Source organism: Euprymna scolopes, chromosome 43, assembly GCF_053919585.1.
Source record: "Euprymna scolopes isolate OS-2025 chromosome 43, ASM5391958v1, whole genome shotgun sequence".
In the NCBI taxonomy this organism is placed as follows: Eukaryota; Metazoa; Mollusca; class Cephalopoda; order Sepiida; family Sepiolidae; genus Euprymna; species Euprymna scolopes.
The window spans coordinates 23417610-23424468 of NC_136524.1; the positions used below are offsets into that span (position 1 = coordinate 23417610).

General features: G+C 28.0%; 1 long non-coding RNA gene across 1 annotated transcript in view; it reads right to left on the reverse strand.

The window, feature by feature from the left end:
• Positions 1–1409: 1409 nt before the first annotated feature.
• LOC145268238 (uncharacterized) overlaps positions 1410–6859 on the reverse strand; it is a 14776-nt gene continuing 9326 nt past the window's right edge. Inside the window, exon 2 of the long non-coding RNA XR_013864862.1 lies at positions 1410–1835. This is a non-coding gene — a long non-coding RNA (uncharacterized LOC145268238). The remainder of the gene's footprint in view (positions 1836–6859) is intronic.

The window sequence follows — 6859 nt, forward strand, 5'->3', positions numbered from 1 at the left end:
TTCAAGTAAAAATTGAATGAATTAGTGGGACTTGTGGAAATTTCACAGTTGTGTCCTTCTTCTGTTGTATATTTCTGTTGTGCTTAAAAATATTCAGCATGTTGTAGACCCAACGGTATGAATGTACCAACTTTGTTCAGAAAGAAACATACTTATCTAAGTACTTTGGTTAATATAATTTTAGAATATATTTAGTTAGGTGGGTACGTCTATCTTGAAAATCTCTGTAGGAGCTTGCGACTTATTTCCATTCCATGAACATCTGGTATGAATGTACCATCTTTGGATAGAATGAACATTACTGATTGATCCTAGCAAAGGCCCAAAATGTGTATTTCAATTTAATTAATAATTTTTAAATTACTTGTTTTTTTTTTTTTACATCTTCAGCATTCAAGTGATTATATTTTCAAAAACGGATGAAGAGTGAGAATGTAGGTATCAGCATGAAATTGCCTTCAGCTATTATTATTATTATTATTATATAAATAAGAATCACATTTTAATACAATGGTGTATATCTACAGACTTAACCAGAAATTGGTCAAACAAATCTAGTCTATAAAACCTGTGATTCTTCCCTAATTTAAACTTATTATTTGCATGATACATACTAATTATCTATCTTTATATATTACCACGAACTGCCAGCCTCTTCTTCCACCTTATTTCCGTACAACGTTGAAGGGATTTCTCCAAACACTCAGCATACGGAGATTTCTGAAAATACATTGAGAGGACTTCAGAAAAACTGTTCATAAAATATTTTTTTTAATTAAAAAAATTTAGCTTTAAATGCTAATTACTTATTAAGTAATTTATAATTAGCTATAAAATTAAATTATAATTAACTATAGAATTAAATTATAATTAACTATAAAAGAAAATTAGCACTTGCATATTTTAGTTTTTGGGGACAATTTTTTGTTTTAATTCCTGACAAATTCCATTTGTCAATATCAGGCGAGTAAATATACTTAAACAAAGGGTAACAATAATTTTTATAGGCCGTTTACATTTCAAGAACAAAATAAAAACCAAAAAAATTGTCCTCAAAAACTGAATTGCCAGAAAATTTTTAATTTATATTAAAAAATTATATAGTTAAAAAAATAAACGTTTTTAAATAAATTTATTTAAAATTAAAAATGGAGTAGAATTTTACATGATAGCTTTAATCATGTTTAGAAGGAAATCAAAAAGAAAATTATGAAAAATGTGATACTCCCTGCATGATCAGGAAGATGTTCTTCAAGCCACAATATTCATCTGCCATATTTTTTTTTTTAATTTTTAATACTGCCCGATCGCCAACGATCACCAACAATAAAATTTTGAATCATAACGTGAAAAATAAAATCTGTAAAGACACAGCAATAATAAAATTATTCGACATTCAAATTAGTTAAAAAAAAAAAAAAAAAACCTGAAAAGAAAATGCTGAAAATAAAAGGGGGAGTTTATTATTAATCACACACACACTCAGACAGAAAAAAAAAAATATTTACAAATGAAACATTAGTTTCAAATGTTCCTTCAAAGGATATGTACGCCAGGAACGGTAATGTTCCAGCGTATCCAATTCCGCAATGTGTTCGAAAATGGGTGTGCAAATTTAAAAAAAAGGGAAATCTAACAAAATCACATTTCATGGTATGAAATTAAGATTTTGTGAAACTTCCTTGTATGCACTTTCCCAATTTTCAGAACTCCTCATGAAAAGTGGTACTCCAAAATAGATTTTTTTTTTTTGTAGATTAAAAGGGTATTCCATTTTTTTTTTTTTTTTTTTGAATACGTATCTGGAGTGTTATCACCAAGATTCCAATTGAAATCTGTAAAAATAAAAAAAAAGAAAAAGATATATATCTATTGTGTACACACACATTATATATATATATATATATATATATATATATATATATATATATATATATATATATATATATATATATATATATATAATATTCAAAACAAGCTTTCATATGAAATCATATACATTTTCTTATTTTGTTATAATGACTATAGACATCAAATTAAAACCAAAATTATGATAGCAAAGGTTTCACTTTTAAAAATAAATTAATAAGAACTCCCCTCCACAGATTTGGACCATGTAAATACAAACGAAAAAACAACTTGATTATACCAAGGTGGGTCAGAGTAGTATAGGGCGAAGGGCTCCAATATTACCATTTTTTCTGCAATGTTTCAAGGAACAAAATTTTCTTTAATATGATTTAAAATTATTTTCCTAGAAAAATATTAGTGATGTGAGTTGCCAATGTCAAAAAAAAATATTTTAATCAAGATGGATTTTCAAATTGCTCCCACCCCTTTTCAACCATATGCTAAATTCTAAAACAATTGTTTAATATTTCTCGTAATCGCCTAAAAAATAGAATTTCACTGAGATTTGAGTAGCGAAAGGTGTTAATCTACAATATCATTTTCTTTTTTATACTAAAAATATCGACTGATATGTTTTAAACGAGACAGGAAGTTATTTATTAATGAAACAAAAGTCTTCTACCTCTCCTACCCATAAATCGTATGGCAAAGTTAACATCATCAGAGAAAGGGGAAAGGATGCCAAGCAAGGCAAGAGAAAATATGAGAAAGAAGAAAGAAAAAAGAGAAATGATAATAATGCAAAGAAAGAAAGAAAGAAAGAGAAATAAAATTGAGTCAGCAGAGTGTGAAGATCTAGTAATTTAGTCTTGTCCTATATAATAAAAAAAATATATATATTTTTAAGCGGAATTCTGTCTTCTGAATTACAAAAAAGTAGAGCACTCATATACTATACATATATATATATATATATATATATATATATATATATATATATATATAATTATTTACTATAATAATTATTAAATATCTAGACACTAGTGTTTTATCCTTTTGAGAATCATCAGTGCAGTAGGTGTGTCAGAAATTTCGTGAAAAATATTGAATAATTCCACCCCGTCTTTCCAAGCTTATAACTCCTCGAAAAATGTAATTCAAGCCCTAATTTTTTTTCAATTAAAGGAGCAAGGACCAAGGTTTCATTAAAAAAATAAACAAAAAAAAAACGTGTTTTTTTTTTTTTAAAAAGGTTTTAAACTTTGGAAATACAGGTAAATTTTTAAAAAACACTACTTTTTTTTGTTTTAAATTTGAATATATTATTTATTGATCTTTTATCTTCAATTTGTGATATATAACACTTTGGTGAGTAAATTAATTATTTACTTTTTAATATAGACATTTCAAAATGGGAGGCGGGAATTATTCGACCCCCCTGTCTTTCCAAGCTTATAACTACTCAAGAAATGTAATTTAAGCCCTAATTTTTTTTTCAATTAAAGGAGCAAGGACCAAGGTTTCATAAAAAAAAAAACAAAAGAAAAAACAAAAAACGTGGTTAAAAAAAGGTTTTAAACTTCAAACTTTACAGGTAAATTTCTAAAACACACTACTTTTTTTGTTTTAAATTTGAATATATTATTTATTGATATTTTATCTTCAATTTGTGATATATAAAACTTTGGTGAGTAAATTAATTATTTACTTTTTAATAGACACTTGAAAATGGGGGGGGGGGGCGCGAATTAAAAAAAAAACGTTTGTCTAAAATATTATATTCGGTTTATTGGAAAGAGCATAAAATTTCACATTGGCCTTGAAAATATCGTAAAAATAGAATCAATAGAAAAATTTTGATAGATTTTTAAAGTTTAAAAATTGAAAAATATTGAGTTTGTAAAATTCATTACTGTTTTTAAAAAAATAAAAAAAAATATTTCTATTACTTTTAAAACAACTTTAATAGTTTATTTTGGAAGTATAATCCATAAAGAAAATAGACAACCCACTTTTAAAAGGAAAATTACGAGTTTTTGATATTTTATTCGCAGTTTCGTGTTAAGGGTGTCAAAAATTCCTACAAAAATTCTGATACACCTATGAGTGCAGTGTGTCACAATTAAAACTGATCGATAGATCTGAACCCGGCAACAGAAGCCATCTCTGGTTTCATTAGCAAGGACCCAATCCATTCGGCCACCATTAATCACGAGAAATACTGTTGAAATTTAAACATTTATCTTTAAATGTTTTTTTAACGTCTGTCAGAGTGATCTAATTCTTATATGATATACAAGCTAAATTGACCGACTTTATTTCAACTGAAAGTGTTCAACGATAAGAAACAAGTTTCTTAAAGGGGCTGATATAATTATTTACTATAATAATCATTAAATACCTACAGACACTAGTGTTTCATCCTTTCGGGAATCATCAGTATATATATATATATATATATATATATATATATATATATATATATATATATATATATATATATATATATATCATCAGTATATATATATATATATATATAAAAATAAAATAATTTTATGGGGATATTCCCTCGAAATTTTTCAAGTTTAAGTCTCTTCATTTTTTTTTTACAAGGGGATGGGGGGCGGCACTACTTATCAATTTTGGAGTTGGAAAGAAAAGATTTATCAAGGCCTGGAGTCTACTCGAGGATAAGGATTTACGAGTGTACAAAAGTCAATAAGAAAATACTGTAGTAATCGTTAGTAGTGGAAATTTGGTAAATTGGATTACTTAAGGGGACGACTACTCAAGAATTTGTTCACATTGGACTTGAAGTCGACCATATTGTAGTCAGTTGGAAAGCAAGAAAAACAGAACAGTCCCACAGGCGTGCATGTCTAAGAAAGTACTTTGTTCATGGAATCTATGTTTAGGAATCTGGTTTAGGCACAAAAAAAGAGCGGGAGAATTTATTGATAGTGGTTCGGCTAGATGAATGTTTTTCGTGAAAGTCAGGCAAGGGGGGAACCATAGATTGGAGTTCAGACAAGGACTTGCCATGAAAATAATGATAAAGTAGAGACACATTCATATCTGCGGGAAAGAGGTTGTAGGGAAGAGAAAGGCATCCCCACTAGGCTACAATGTCTATTTTGAACTGTGTCAAGGCAGGATAAGCTGTTTCTAGCATGATGTGACAAAAGTACTCCATCCTTGGACATACTTGGCTCTTATTATACAGGTAGAGAATTGCATCAGCAGTAAGATATCTACAGGAGCAGTAGAACGATTTTTCCAGCAGCCTTGGCAACGGATTTGATGTGCGTGTTCCATTTCAGAGCAAGGTCAAGGCTGCTACTTGCTCTCTGAAATTGCTATTGGCATCTATCTTGATTCTTACACAAATTTCGATGGGTAAAATAAATTTTTACTTGAAATGATTCCTCCAGTTTAAGATAAGAAACATTTTGAATGCCTACACAAACTTATTTTCTCGTTTCAACCACAAACCCTGTTTAGTGGCATTACCTTTTCAGTTTTATAACACTTACAAAATTAATATTTATTTATCGTTTTCATCTTTAAATTATTTATTGTTTGTTATTCATTTGATTTTTATTTAATTACTGTTTGTATTCACTAATTATAGCTCCTCAGCTTTTGATATTGTATTTATATTTTTTGACAAAAATAATTTAAAATGTATCTCTTTGATACTCCACATCTTTTGTCATTTGTGCGCTAGTGCAAAAGTACAACTTTTTTGTGTTCAGTTGGGATATTTGGAGAGTGCACAGTAGGGACAGATAAAATGCAATTTTTGACCAAATCAAAGATCTCACAATTAATGGTTTTTGATTTTTAAAATAGGTTTGAGAAAATTATAACACAAAATACATTTTTTTAAACACAAATTAAGAGATTTTAATTTTTTTTTTTTTTGTAACAAAGCAAAAATTCTGAAATTTTTGAATGTTTTATTTTGTTGTTGATAGTTTTTATTACACATTTATTGAAATAAAATAAATATAAAATACTTATAACACAAAATAGTTTTCTGACCCTAATGTACACTTGTCTATCCCTGCTGTGCACTCTCCAAATGTCCCAACTGAAACCAAAAAAGTTGTACCTTCGCACTAGTGCACACTGCACAAGTACCCATTTTTTCTGTCCTCAGTAAGTGAAGGAGAAATCCATCTGGAGACAATTTTAATTTTTGTCCCAATCCATTCGCCTATTTTCTAGAACCAAGCATTAGAAACTGCCTCCTATTTTTATTCCACCGAAAGGGATCAGAGAGTATTGCAAATTGCATTATGATGACTGAACTTATGCATTGATGACCTCATCTCTCTGTTGTTGATATTGATGGTGTGACACTAAGAAAGCAACCTCTGTTATGACGGGTGTCAGAGGCAAGAGATGCGTTATTGAACTCCTGGCAAAATTGCATTGAAAATAATGATGACTATGTAGAAAAATAAAATCTGGAACAGAAAAGGGTCGCTCATTTTAATGGTACCACTCTTATCTCATAAATCAATTTTTGGAGTTGGAAAGAAAAGATTTTACGGAACTTCTGCATGACAGGGACATATTAGCAACAGACGAGTTATCGACCCCTGCTCTTTGAAAGGGGAATGACATCTAGCAGCCAATATCTGAACCTTACATATAAACAAGTGTTTACGATAACACAAAATATATGAAAATCAAAACATTTATTGAATAAAAAAATGTATTAAAATATGATTTTAATGTATTAATATAATTTTTTTAATGAGTGATTTAATATATCAAAATATAATTTTAATGTATTAATATAATTTTTTTAATGAGTGATTTAATGTATCAAAATATAATTTTAATGTATTAATATAATTTTTTTAATGAGTGATTGAATATATCAAAATATAATTTTAATGTATTAATATAATTTTTTTAATGATTTATTTAATATATCAAAATATAATTTTAGTTCGTCAATGTAGCAAAATATAATTTTAACTTGTCAATGTAGCAA